The sequence below is a fragment of the Amblyomma mixtum genome, chromosome 5 (genome assembly GCF_055824585.1).
Source record: "Amblyomma mixtum isolate Tamu chromosome 5, ASM5582458v1, whole genome shotgun sequence".
NCBI classification, from domain to species: domain Eukaryota; kingdom Metazoa; phylum Arthropoda; class Arachnida; order Ixodida; family Ixodidae; genus Amblyomma; species Amblyomma mixtum.
Genome location: NC_143016.1, coordinates 42,428,625 through 42,443,267, shown reverse-complemented (window position 1 = coordinate 42,443,267; position 14,643 = coordinate 42,428,625). Strand labels below are relative to the sequence as shown.

General features: G+C 46.5%; 1 protein-coding gene across 1 annotated transcript in view; it reads left to right on the top strand.

The window, feature by feature from the left end:
- Nucleotides 1-5,617: 5,617 nt before the first annotated feature.
- LOC149341909 (uncharacterized) overlaps nt 5,618-14,643 on the top strand; it is a 28,329-nt gene continuing 19,303 nt past the window's right edge. The window contains exon 1 of the mRNA XM_089544206.1: nt 5,618-5,746. The gene's annotated coding sequence lies outside the window, so the exon portion shown is untranslated. The remainder of the gene's footprint in view (nt 5,747-14,643) is intronic.

Here is a 14,643-nt window from a genome sequence, read left to right as displayed (position 1 = left end):
GGCAGGCGGCGTGTGAAGAGCTGCGCAGTGCGCTCAAATTTCGCATTACTGAATATCGTAATTGTCAGGTCTTTTCGTCATATATATCGATGGATACGTATAACTCTGCCTGGCAACAAACAAGGCCAAGATATGTAATGTAATCATGCTATTCCAACTCCATATCTCATCTCAAGCGCCACCACCCTGCCAGGAATCGGCCACTCAACGCTGTGGGTGGTGGAGAAGGAAAAACATTGAAATAAGTTTTATCACAAACAGACCCTTATGTAAATATTCTTGCGTGAAGCAACAATATGATTTAATATGATTTAATGGCGGACGGCCTGGTTGGTTGGTTGGCCTCAAATAAAATGGCACGTACCCACTACGGGGGAGTGGCCAAGACACAGGCGGTGAACTGATGGAAAGAGGAGCATTTATAGAGGAAAGGGAGTAGTAATAGGGTATAGGCTGACAGAATGGACGAAGCAACGACAGTGGACCTGTTAGCTGGGAGATCGAAGACGGGACGATGGCTTTTTGTACAAATTCGAATGCAATGCATGTAATGGTTTAATTTTGCACTGACTGAAAGAGAGCGAAAAAAGAATAATGAAATAAGTTCTGAAAGTGAGAAAAATAAAAATGAATAGAAATAATAATAATAATAAAAAAAGAAAAAGAAAATAAAATGAAAAAAAAAATACCATGGGGGTCGCTGCTTTTCTAGAAGAAAATTTTGAACAGCACAGCGCACACTCCTCTTTTTGAACAGCACAGCGCACACTCCTGTTGCTTCGTCCAAGCGATGAAGAGCCAAAGGAGAGAACAACCGCAATGGACACAGGCAGACCCAGGTGGTGAAACGAAATTTCTAATAGGCGCCTCCTCAAAGAAGAGAAGCGGCGGCAGAACAGCAGGTCCACTGTCTCAGGCTCAGCACAAAATGGGCACAGTGGAGAAACCGCCAGACCAGATCTGTGAAGGTAGAAATTTAGCAGAGGAACTCGGCATCGCAAACGCGTGAAAGAGACCTCCAGTCTGCGCGAGCGCCAGTCTTTGCTACTCCAAGGGTGCAGAAGATGCTGATATTCGGGAGATGAGGTAAGTGCCGGGTCTGAAAATTCCTGAAATAATGTGAAACTGCGAAACCTCACCGCAGCTGTATATGCGCAGGTTGGCAGGACAACAATTATTAGGCCGCAGAGAGAGGCCCGTGCTAAGGAATCGGCAACCTCATTTAATTGAATGCCCATGTGCCCCGGTACCCAAAGCAACCGTACCGAAATTAGAGGCGCAATACCCGAGACTCAATGGGTGATGATAATGTAAAGCAGATAGAGAGTCCGTCATAACCACTACATGGGAAACGGTAGGGTTTAATTTACGTAAGGATAAAATTACTGCTAATTATTCGGCCAGATAAATTGGAGTGAAGTCAGGAAGACGGAGGGAAAAGGGCGATTCCAATGTAGGTGAAAAAATGCCCACACCTGCCTTTTCACGATCCTGCGAGGCATCGGTAGCAATGAGAATATGAGAAGGAAAGGAGCTTAGGTGGTCCTGCAACAAACCGTGAAGGAGAGGAAAGGGCTGCAGCTTTGCATTCGATGAGAAAATGTCATCAAATGCAATCTTGACTGAAGGAGAGAAGTTATACATTGGATGGAGATCTGTGAAATGAATGTTAAAGGGATCAAGGAGAGACTGCGCGAAACATACCTGCGGAATATGCAAACGAGACCAAGTGTCTGCAGGTTGACTAAGAAATATTATACTGGAGACGTGAAGAGGTGAGTCGCACAAGTTTAAAAAGGTTTAGACTGTTAAAAGGCGAAATCTAGCTAATAAAGATGGAATTCGCGCCTCAAGGTGCAGGACAGCATTGGCTACATATTTTGGAAGTCCCAAACAGAGGCGCAACGCCTCACGCTCCAAGAGTACAAGAGGGTGGAGTTTATAGGCAGGAGCTCCTGAGAATAAAACACAGCCGGACTCCAAAATTGGGCGGACATACATTTTATATATCTGCAGGAGTGTGTGCTTTCTCATACCTGACCTAGCACTGCAAAGCCTACGCAGGATGCCAATGGCCCGAACTCCTTTTGCAGAAGCTTGCTCAATATGTGCCCGCCAGGAAAGAGTAGAGTCGTATATTACTCCAACATACTTCACTGTTTGTACCTGAGGAATTATGTGATTTCTATAAGCAATGCAGATGTTTACAGGATGAGAAACCGGAAAGGCGAACAGGACGCATTTGTTCACATTGAGGAACAGATGAATACTTCCTAACCAGTTGTCAAGAATATTGAGGTAATCCTGCAAGGTTTGATAAAGAGAGTGATTATCACTTGTAGAGGCAAAAAATGCGATGTCATCGGCGTACACGTAAGTTGTCACATTATGGATACATGGAATTGAGCTTAGAAAGATGTTAAAAAGAACAGGGGAAAGAACTGACCCTTGCGGTACACCTCTTATTGCTTGTCGAAATTTACTAGAAGAAACACCATTTCGGCAGCAATAAAATTCTCTGTTTTTCAAGAAAGCAGAGATCTAGGCTACGAAATAGTGTGGGAAATTAAGGTCCTGTAATCTGCGTAACAGCGCCGAGTGCTCGACGCTGTCGTAGGCTTTACTGATATCCAGAGTGACAAGCGCGGCGAACTGTTTAGTGCTGCGAGCTAAGTTAATACGGCTCTCAAGGTCAGTATGAGCACACCAAATCGAGCAGCCCGGCCTGAAACCAATTTGACAACGATTCAAAAGATCATTTGAAGAAATGGAATATATGATTCGACGAAGCAGGACCCCTTCCACCAATTTCATTAAATTCGATGATAATGAAATCGGGCGTATGTTGTCTGAAGTGAAACCCTCCGCTCCCGCCCGCGCAACTGTACACTTCATCGTCATCTAGTCCCAGACAGTAGTTTACCATAGTGTACTACACGTATTACATGGAGTGTGCAAAATAGCGCGTACCGCTTTTACGGTGTGACGATCAATCTCCAAACAAATTTACTGTACCTTGTAACTGATGATGAAGCATTCTTGGGACCAAATTCTGCATAATTACGAAAACAGCACAAAATATAACGCTGAGAAGATACCACAAGAGTACATTAGACAGCAATAATATAACAAACTTGGAGCTCTCCAATAGCTTGTACGCAGCATTTGTCTGCACCTAGTTTTCGCACTTCGAGCTTCGCTTTTAAGAGAAGCAGACGCGCTCCTTTCGTTAACGTTTCGGCACGATTGAATCGTTTTCCGGCCCCGCCTCGGCTTCCTGTCAGTTTTTATAGTGCAGTTTTTCTTCCTTTCTTTGTGTCATTGCAAAGATTTGCATGCATAGTGGTCTTCTATACAAACTGTGGTACAACGGTGTTGCGGGCCGTGAATAGTGCGGTCCCTAATTGAGCGCTTGAACCACGGCAATGCTTTGCGGATTGCGTATGCAGGAAGTGTTACAAAGCAACAGTGCTAACATGCGTTTGATCACAAGGCTCTCGTGCTTTTAAGCGCTAGTGGAAATCGGTGAGAATGGATGTTGCTACCTAATGAAGGGACTAAGAGGTGGAGTCTGTAGGTTTTATGTATAGTGAACTATACAGTGTCCCTCTGTTGCGGTAGCACAACAAACCGCTTATCTTAGGCAGCATATTGTGTCCAAACGGGGTCCATTCCTTTCGTACGAGCTACCAACGCATAGAAAAAGGTCGCAGCTACTTTCAGCCTCGCTCCTCAATATTTTCCTCGGCCAAATGCTGGCTTCCGCGAGCGGAACGGGTTCGTTGTGTAAGCGCCCGCAGCGGTGATTCGTGACCATCTCCCATTCACTAGTACATCTTTATTCTCTCTGCCTTCAGTAAATCTAATTTTCCCTCATAGCAAAAATGCAAGCTCCGCCCGCGCTGACGTCGTGCAGTTTGGTGGCGCGTGCTGTTATTTATCAGTTCCGCGTGCCTTTTATGCGTTAATTTATGGCATCCCGTTATGTGTCGAGGTCGTCCGTGCACAATTCTATAAGCAGGCTTCCCTTTACCTATTCGCGCTCATTAGGGCCTGTTATGCTCAAGCCTACCGGGAGGTCGCTGAGAATCGGAAATGAGCGGTAGTGATAGGCCATCTGCACCTGGCGGCGGCAAGTGCACAGTCGTCGTTCACTAGCAGCCCCCCCGTGTGCCGAGATCGGAGCTTCATGCGTGAGGCCTCGGTAGTGGCCAGAGAGTAGTCACCTTGCAACCTCGCTGGAGGCGGCACTGGTGATAGCGGCGACGACAAGAACGCGCAGATGGGGTGCGATGGTGTCACCAGAGCGGCGGCGACGATGGGGATTCACGGCCGTCTCCGGGAGAGAAAGAAGAAACAATGTCGGGCGGGGTGCAGCCCCGGGTCTGAACCTCGGATCCGACCGGCATTCTTTGTTTTGTAACGCTACATAATTGGGGGAGTTTGAGACCGGACTTTTGATTCCGATGATGTGAAGGAATAGATTTTAACCTGTACTCCGATGCTTGGCTTGGAAACTTCTTCCGCGTGCCGACCTATGGAGGAGTATAACGGGGCCTAAGGCGCTTTCCTCGAAAACAGGAGCATCAAGCACATGAATGTTCGCAATTTTGGAGCAGTTTGGAAGATATAAACCCGCACCGCTGTCAGGCGGGGCCTGCGAACTTCCTACTCTTGGCTTGAAATCGTCGGTCTTTGGCAAAACTTACCTGTGCGCAATGGAGGTCAACGAAGACTTCCTAAAGCAGGAAAAGGAGATAATCATATATATTTAAATTTTTAGAGAGGGAAGACAACAGTTCCTAACAATGCGCCGGCACGGTAACGTACAAGTGGTCGCTATTTTCGAAGCATTCCTAGCTCTGTTTTTGGTGCCTTCGCGTCTCCCGCTGCACTCTAGACGTGGGCGGCCGGGAGCATCAGCCTTTCGGGCCATAAGGAAGCACGTGAAAGAGCGCGAATTTGTTCAGCCAGTGAGTGAGGTAATGCAAGTGAGTCACACAGTTGATTGATTGATGGATTGATTGATTGACTGATTGATTGATTGATTGATTGATTGATTGATTGATTGATTGATTGATTGATTGATTGATTGATTGATTGATTGATTGATTGATTGATTGATTGATTGATTGATTGATTGATTGATTGATTGATTGATTGGCTGGCTGGCTGGCTGGCTGGCTGGCTGGCTGGCTGGCTGGCTGGCTGCCTGGCTGGCTGGCTGAAAACACCTATGATGCGTCTGCATTTTTATTCCTCTATGGTGCGTACTCTTCGTACTATCTCGCTCGCGACATTGAACGGCCCAAAGAAGTCGAGGGCAACGACGGTGTATCAGCAGAAAGGCCCTTTTGTTATTCCCGATCAATCTCTCCGTGCTTCGAGCTCGTACTCGATCGAGCGGTGGCTGCTGCTTTAGGCGATCTGCGGGTCACCCGTCCATCCTAACGAACGACAGACGGCAAGCGAGCTCGGCGCGAAAGGCGAGACGCGCCTCGCCCTGGACAACATGTGCACGCAGACTGCGAGCCAGCCGCTCGATACACCTTTTCGCCGCAGCCGGTGCGCGCGTGTCGCGTTTCCCTTCGCGTGGCGGCGGATGTCGCGTGGCCGACGTCATGTGCTCGTCCGCAGCAGAGGCAATCGGGGCGCGGAAGAAGCGCCACCCCATCCGCAGCCGACACACGTACAACAGAAGCGGAGCGTCTCTGCGTACGGCCGGCACGTGGTACGGACTGCGGAGGTGAGCCGATTCTCGCGCCAGTGCGATTCGGTTTCCCGGCACGAAAAGCACTCGCTGGTGTGGAGCCCTACGTGCCCAAGTGCAGGTGGGCCCGAGCTATTGATCCCACGTCGCCGTGGAACGGAGAGCCTGGGGGTAAAGTTTCCTCGTAAAAAAGTACGAGTACGCGCGTGTTTTGGCTCCAGGGAAACCCTTTTTTTTCAGGGGCGTCCGTTCCCCTGACCTAGATGAGTGTTTTCCTGGTAATTTTGTTGAGCGTAAGGAGTTTGGTTGCAGCGGGTACATTTTCTCTTTTTATTTATTTGCATAGACTATCCGAAGCTGTAAGAGTCGGTTCCTGATGTAAAAATAGCGCACAGGGAACACAAGGGACGGAAAGTAAACGACGCAGACAAGCGCTAACTCGCAACTGAGGTTTATTGCTGACGCGCGCAATATAAGGTAGTCACTTTAAAAAAGCACATAAAACAAAAACAACCACACACAGTCCCTCCTCGAAAGACCAAGTCAGAGGAAAAAATTGAAATTGAAGCATAAGGCGCCACTCATCGCTGTGGAGTGCGCTATTTTTACATCATGAACGTTAAAAACTTGCCCAACTTTCCGCTTTGCTTAAGAGTCGGTTCCTTACGCTGCGCACTTGACGCCCCACTGACATTTCGCGCAGAAGGCGCACAAGAAAATGCTGCATAATTGGATGCATTCGCGAGTGGGAAACATGCGCGCATCGCAGAGCTGTAAAAGCTGTTTCCTTGTCTTTCCGAACCTTTCACCACCGCCGCAAGAGGGCATCGATCGTAATCTATTTCCGGGAAGTTGCGAGAAATGTTGCAAGTCCCCGGGACTCCGCATTCTCTCCGGTTTGTACAGATCACCTCTGAAGACTCAGCGTGGCTTCACTACAAATGACTTTGCAATGCCCCGCCAAAGCCTTGCAGCTGCTGCAGCGTGGCAAAAGCCGTCGCCATAATGATCGAACTTTGCGGGAAAAGACATGTGCGAAGACAGAAAAAAAAAAATGACGCAGAGGTAACTGGCCTAATTGGGAGAGCTATTGGAACAGTTGCTCTGATTCCCGCCGAAACGCCGCTTAATATGCGGACTCGTCAAGCCGCCTCTTTTCTTTCCGTTGCCCTCCATCTGCAGTGTGCATGGTGGAAGTAAAGACTTGATTTGATTTGATTTGATTTGAGTAAAGATTTATTTAATTGCCCAAACAGCATACAGTCTTAGACACCCTCAATACCATGCATCAAAATCCCGTACAAACTATGGGTTCCAAAAACTAACTCACATAATTCCTCATACATTAAACACCTATCCATACTTAACAGAATTGTCACTACAAAATATGTCCGAGGTCAGATTTAGGAAAACTGTTCATGAATATTTTTGTTATAGCTAGTTGTGGTGTGTTTTTACCTAATCAGTTTTGTCTTTGTTATGTTTTGCTCTTAGTTTTGTTGTGCTTAGCTCTATGCATGACTGATCTCTGTTTCGTTGTCAGTATATCCGCTGCTTTTCTAGTTTTCTGTTACTTATGGAAATTTTGTACCATTGCCAAGTGCCACTTTGTTTTTTTTTTTTACATGGGGAGGGCAGGCCTCTGTCAGGCGCTACTAAGCGCCTTTAGCTTGCTCTCCCTTGTTTGCAGTCTCTGTACTGGCCAAATAAAACCAATAAGTGAAAATAAATAAATAAATAAATTTGATTTATATACCAGGAGGCGCTAATAGCCCACAAGAACACAATTATCGCCCAACGACCATCACATCGAAAGAAGGCAGCCTCTGCACCGTGGTTAGAACGTGAGGCAACTGTTGCCTGCTACGACAGTGACACCCTTCTAGTATTTTTTGGGGGGGTTTTCGCGAATGCTTGGGCAAGCGCCTCCGGATGCGTGTAAAGGGCAGTTAACTACTCTTATCAATTTATCAATTAACCCATTTATGTCCCTCTTGGTGTGCTTTTTCTGACTGCGTCCGTGTCCACACTGCTAGTGATGCAAGTAGTGATGCAAAACTATCGGAAAATTGACTATCGATAGTATCGATAGTTTTTTTTGGAAGTATCGATAGTGTAAAAAAAACTATCGATAGTATTATCGATAGTCTACTATCGATAATATTACTATCGATAGTATTAATATCGATAGTAGAATCGATAGTATTACTATCGATAATGTTGCTATCGATAGTCTTGCTATCAATAGCGGTACTATCGCTAGTAACACTATCGATAGTAACAATATTGATATTGCCGCGAATATTTGTAGCGTTCGTTTGTAGTATTTGTTTGTTCATGCTTCAAGGCTGCGGACGCGCCGCTTTATCGCTTCGTTTGTGACGCAAGACGCGCCTAAAATTATCTCGATTGATCGCATCCGGACGGAGCCGATTCTAGTTCGCGCCAGAATGTTCTAGTAACTTCTAAAGCTTTATCTCGAAGGTTCGCTATCAGCTTTAAAAAGAGCACGGCCGAAAGCGGCGGTCATTCTGATCGACGACCGCCGAGCACGCTTGTTGCTACGCCGCCGCCGAGTGATTCAGTTCTTTGCGGGCGCAAGTCAGCCCAAATAAAGAGTTCCGTTTAGAAGACATCCTCGTTGTTTTCCTGTTCGCCGGACTGCAGTCACCACTACGTGACAATATTATGCATTTGTTGGCCAGCGATATAACCAAAACATTTGCGATGCCTGATTGGTTTCACGGACTCATGAGAATTAACGTTCCTAAGAGACTCATGCTATGAGGGATGCCGTAGTGGTAAATTTCGACCAGCTGTGGTTCTTTAACATGCACAAGGACAGTTCGGAAAAATGCCTGGAACTGCATCCGATGAAAGAACAAACAGCCCAAGTTTTGCTGGCTTACACGACACCATCGCGTACAGCAGACGTCGTCTTGCTGACGTAACCCGTGCAGAAATGATTTTCGCACACATGTTTCGCAACTAGGACATTCGCACGCTAACATTTTATCCAGCAACTTTACGTAGGGAACGTCTGTAGAGCTCGGTGACGCGTAGGCCGCGAAAGCCGGCGAGTCCTGTCAGATACTCATACCATCACCTCCATACCACTAACTCGGGAAACCAAGTTTAGGATGCAGTGGGTACGCGTGGTTGATTTTATAGAATCGATAGAACTATATATAACAAGTGGTATCGATACGGCTATCGATTGTGCTATCAATTGAACTATCGAAAGTACTATCGATAGTACTATCAATAGTCTTTTTTACCATCGATAGTTCGATAGTGAATCAACTATCGATAGTATCGATAGTACTACCGATTGTTTTGCATCACTAGATGCAAGGTGAACTTGCACACCACATTGTGCTGCGTTGCCTTTGACCAATCAACGCCAGTATTTAAAAAGCTCCGCGCACGTGATTCGGCACCCCACCAGTGACTATCCGCGCCGGTGCGACAGCCATTCAAGGTTCCTACCAGTTCTTAATCTTTCTTGCCAGCAAGATATTTCCTAAATTCAGACCCCCATTGATTGACGCCGACTAGACGCTTCGCATTTGCGCTCGTCTCAGCGGCCGAAAGCGTGTTGCATAAATCCGGCGAGGCAAGTGCAGCAAAACGAAATGTTTGCGTAGCCAGCCACTTGTGCGTGAAAATGTCACGCTACTCAGCTGCGTATGATATGCGCCAATGTCAACGCTCCTCGCTGAAACGTGCGAACGGCGGGCAGGGGTACGCCGCGAGTTATTCTGAGCACAGTAGGTGAACGAGGGGCGCTCAATTCTTCTGGGCTTGCTTTTTTAGTTATTCTGGACTCGAGGGTGCTGTCATGTATCCCTGAGATTTCGATTTGCTCATCTTAATTATTTACAATGCTGTTTAGCCCTTCCCGTGGATTTTACACGGCGGGAAATGTACACTTCACGCACATTACATGAAAACCATCACCAACCTCCGCTGAAAAGTTTAAGCACATTGTGACCCTGTGAACACCTGGGCAACAAGACGGTTGCATCCAACAATAGTTGGGGTGATACATCAAAATTTAAATGTGTCAATGTTCATGTGCAAGCTTTAATGGCATAAACATGATTTGTACCGGCTAATACTTATCCATAAGGCCGCAAATACGATGATGAATCTATAATTAGATTTTTACAAAGCAATTCCAGGCGTGCTATTTGCCTTCGAATAGATAAAGAGTTCTAGGCTAGCAATATAGAGAACTTCAGTCACCGATTGCGTGCATTGATAACACGAAAAAATAAATCTCGCTTCTAGCTTCCAGACACATTTAATTTATTGATCTGAGTCTGACTGTGAGGGCACCAGATAATACTTGCATATTCCAACGTTGGTTTGATTGTGGTTTGGGGGGGTTTAACGTCCCAAAGCGATTCAGGCTATGAGGGACCACGTAGTGAAGGGCTCCGGAAATTTCGACCACCTGGGGTTTTTCTTCAAGTGCACTGACATCGCACAGTACACAGGCCTCTAGAATTTCGCCTTCATTGAAATTTGACCGCCGCGGCTGGGATCGAACCTGTGACTTTTGGGTCAGCCGCCGAGTGCCATAACCACTGAGCCACAGCGTAGGCATTCCAACGTTGGCCTAATTATTCTTTTATATGCGGTTAGACACCACAGGTTGCATTTTTTTGTCTTTCTCTTTAGTAAACCAAGATTACGTTGAGCGGATGCACTATGTTTTCAGTATCCTGCCCCAATTAAGAATGTCGGTAATAGTGACGCCGAGATGTTTCAGTTCATTATAGCACTTGATTTTTTTGGCTGACGGCATAGTTATTATGCATTGATCATTTTTATTTCTTACCTTCATATAGGTTATCATCATCATCATCATAAGCCTGACTACACCCCATAGGTCTCCAATTAACCCTGTTCTGTGCCAGCTGCGGCCGCCTTATCCAACTTCTTCATCTCATCCGGCCACCTAACCTTCTGCAGCCCCTGTTAAACTTCCCTTCCCTTGGAATCCCCCTGTTACCCTTAAGGACCATCGGCCATCTTGCCTTCGCATTACATGCCCTGTCCAAGCCCATTTATTCCTCTTGATTTCGACTAGAATGTCATTAACCCATGTTTGATCCCTGACCCTACTCTGTCCTCTTGCTGTCTCTTAACATCACAGCTATCATTTTTCATTTCATAGCTCGCTCTGCTGTCCTTAAGTTGAATCCTTTCTGTGAGACCACGTTTCTGCCCCACAGGTGAGCACCGGTAAGATACAGCTGTTATATACTTTTCTCCTGACGGTAAACTGGATTGGTAAACTGCCATTCATGATCCGACAGAACCTGCCAAATACGTTCCACCCCATCCTTATTCTTGTAGTTATTTCATTCTGCAGTTATTTCACTCTACATACACGAAGTATAATAATACAGCAGTAGTTGCCGGTAGTGCACATTCAGTGTCTATGTGACTCCTCATATATGCAGCACTTCGCACGTTCTTTCAGACGACAAGAGTCGAGTGGCATTGCTACGTCCACATGTGTTGTGACTGATTTCCTTACCTGCTGCAAAACTTTATAAATAGGTAGATAATAGGAATTACACTTCAGCTATGACAGAAGTGAGAGAACAACAAGCCTTTGGCACGTGGGGTTTAACGTCCCGAAGCAGCACGCGGGGGGCTGTAATGAACAAAGCAGTACCGGTCGCAAGATGAATTTCCACCGTCTTTATCGTGCACCGACATCGCACAAAGCACGAGCAATTTGCATTCCACGTTTGTCGAAACAGCGGCCGGGATCCATCAAGCGACCTCTGACTCAGGATCGGAACGCCGAGTGTGTATACAGCGCAGGGTGCACGCGTACACCCGTCAGCTCTTATCCGGACACCGGCTCGGACATTTGCCACATGCTTATATTATTTCTACTTCTCATCTTTTGACTGTGCTGTAAAATTGAGGCGGTCAACGCACGACCGCACATGTGCCATGACGAACACTGTCGAAGAACATACGTGATGCTGCGCACCGGGATCAGTGTGGAGCTACGCGCAAAACTTCTTTCAACTCTTGAGATAGTTATATTTTTCCAATCCTTATCAGAGTTACATCACAGTCGAGTCGCCGATCCATGGCTATTAAAAATGGTCAGTATATCCCACTGGATGTATACGTGAACCCAGGCGAACGTAAAACTGACTGTCACAAACGCTTCATCATCATCATCATCATCATCATCAGCCTGACTACGCCCACTGCAGGGCAAAGGCCTCTCCCATGCATGTCTCTCCAATTAACCCTGTCCTAAGCCATTTGCGGCCACCTTATTCCCGCAAATTTCTTAATCTCATCCGCCAACCTAACTTTCTGCCGCCCCCTGCTACGCTTGCCTTCTCTTGGAATCCACTCCGTTACCCTTAAGGACCAGCGGTTATCTTGCCTTCGCATTACATGCCCTGCCAAGCCCACTTCTTCCTCTTTATTTCAACTAGGATGTCATTAACCCGCGTTTGTTCTCTCACCCACTCCGCCCGCTTCCGATCTCTTAACGTTACGCCTATCATTTTTCTTTTTATAGCTCGCTGCGCTGTCCTTAACTTAAGCTGAACCCTCTTAGTTAGCCTCCACGTATCTGCTCTATAGGTGAGTACCGGTAAGGTACAGCTGTTGTATACTTTTCTCTTGAGGGATATTGCTAAACTGCCATTCATGATCTGAGAGAACCTGTCATATGCGCTCCACCCCATTCTTATTCTTCTAGCTATTTCTCTCTCATGATCCGGATCAGCGGTCACTACCTGCCCTAAGTAGACATATTCTCTTACTACTTCCAGCACCTCGCTACCAATTGCGAACTGCTGTTTTCTTGCTAGACTGTTCAGTATTACTTTGGTTTTCTGCATGTTAATTTTTAGCCCCACCGTTCTGCTCTGCGTGTCTAAATCACTGATCACGCTTTGTAGTTGATGTCCTGAGTGACTTAGCAAGGCAATGTCATCAGCAAATCGCAGATTAATTAGGTATTCTCCGGTAACTCTTATCCCCAACTGTTCCTATTTCAAGCCCCGGAATAGCTCCTGTAAACAGGCAGTGAATAGTACAGGCGAGATCGTGTCTCCCTGCCGCACACCTATCCTTACTGGAATTTTATTGCTAACATAATGGAGAACTATGGGAGCTGTGCAATCGTTATAAATATATTCCAATACTTTCACATAGCAGTCTTCTACCCCCTGATTCCGCAATGCCTGCATGACTGCTGAGGTTTCTACGATCAGCCACCTCCTCTGTGACTGCCCTCGTTTTGAGCTAGAGCGCGGTTGCCTAGTTGCTTCTCTGCTCCGCTTGGACTCGCGCCCTTTAACAGAGTCTAACGTTCTGGGGCCTTGGACACAACCTTCCAGACAACGGAAAGCGGTGAAAGCGCTCCTGAATTTCCTAAGGGACTCGGGGTTGCATTCCCGCCTATAATCTTTAAGTTTTCAGTCCGCGCCCTCTGTCCCTGTGACATAGTGGTCGCTGGTCACTTAGAAGACTCATTTCCTTGCCGCTCTTTTTCCTTTTTTCCCCTTTGTTCCCCTCCCCAAGTGTAGGGTAGCCGACTGGGCATCGCCTGGTTAACCTCCCTACCTTTCCGTCCTTTTCTCTCTCTCTCTCTCTCTCTCTCTCTCGTAATTAATGAACGATATGTATAGGGGCTGGTTATATTCTTCGCATTTCTCTATCACCTGATTGATAGCGTGAATATGGTCTGTTGTCGAGTGTCCTTTACGAAAGCCTTCCTGATCATTTGGCTGATTGAAGTCTAAGGTTGTCTTAACCCTATTAGCGATTACATTAATAAATACCTTGTAGGCAACGGACAGTAAGCTGATCGGTTTGTAATTCTTCCATGTGCTTGACGTCTCCTTTTTTGTCAATTAGGATAATGTTAGCGTTCTTCCAAGCTTCTGGTACTCTCAAGGTCACAAGGCATTGCGAATACAGGGTGGCTAGTTTTTCTAGCAGAATCTCTCCTCCGTCCTTCAACAACTCTGCTGTTACGTGATCCTCACCAGCTGCTTTTCCCCTTTGCATTGCTCCTAAGGCTTTCTTTACTTTCTCCTTCGTTACTGGCGCGATGTCCCATTGCTGTGCTCTACTGCCCCTATGAGTAACATTCTAATTACAATCGCTACTGTATAGATTTGTGTAAAACTCTTCGGCTACTATCACAATCTTACCCATATTGCTAATGACATTGCCCTCTTTGTCTCTTATCGCATACATCTGGTTTTTACCTATGCCTAGTTTTCTCTTCACTGCTTTTAGGCTACCTCCGCTCTTTAGAGCATGCTCGATTTTCTCCATGTTAAGCCTCCTGATATGGGCTACCTTGCGCTTATTTATTAACTTCGGCAGCTCTACGAGTTCTGTTCTCTCTATGGAGTTATACGTCCTCATGCTTTGCCGTTTCTTAATCAGATCTTTAGTCTCCTGAGATAGCTTCCTGGTATCCTCTCGAACCATCCTACCGCCTACTTCTACGGCGCATTCCGTAATGATATCTGTGAGACGATCGTTCATTATTTCAACATTACGGTCGTCATCTTCAGTTAAAACGGAAAATATGTTCTGCAGCAAAATCCTGACTTCCTCTACTTTCCCTCTCAACTCTTTCCCTACCGCGCCCATTGAGCATCGTTAGCCCGCTAACGATCATTTCATGCCCCCATTTCAGAACCTTCTGCATTGTTAACGACCGCGCTGCAGATGTAGTTTGTAGGCCAGGAGCCAAAGTTCTGTTTCCGATGTAGTTTTCTTTTGCCCCGCGAGGGGGCACTTTCTAACGCGCTGCGAAGAAATGAAGACGCGGACCTGCGCTCTATGCCTGCCATGTTGCCCGCAGATGACGCCTTCGCCGCTCGACTTCGCAGCCTTCCGCGTTGCTTACAGGCACGATG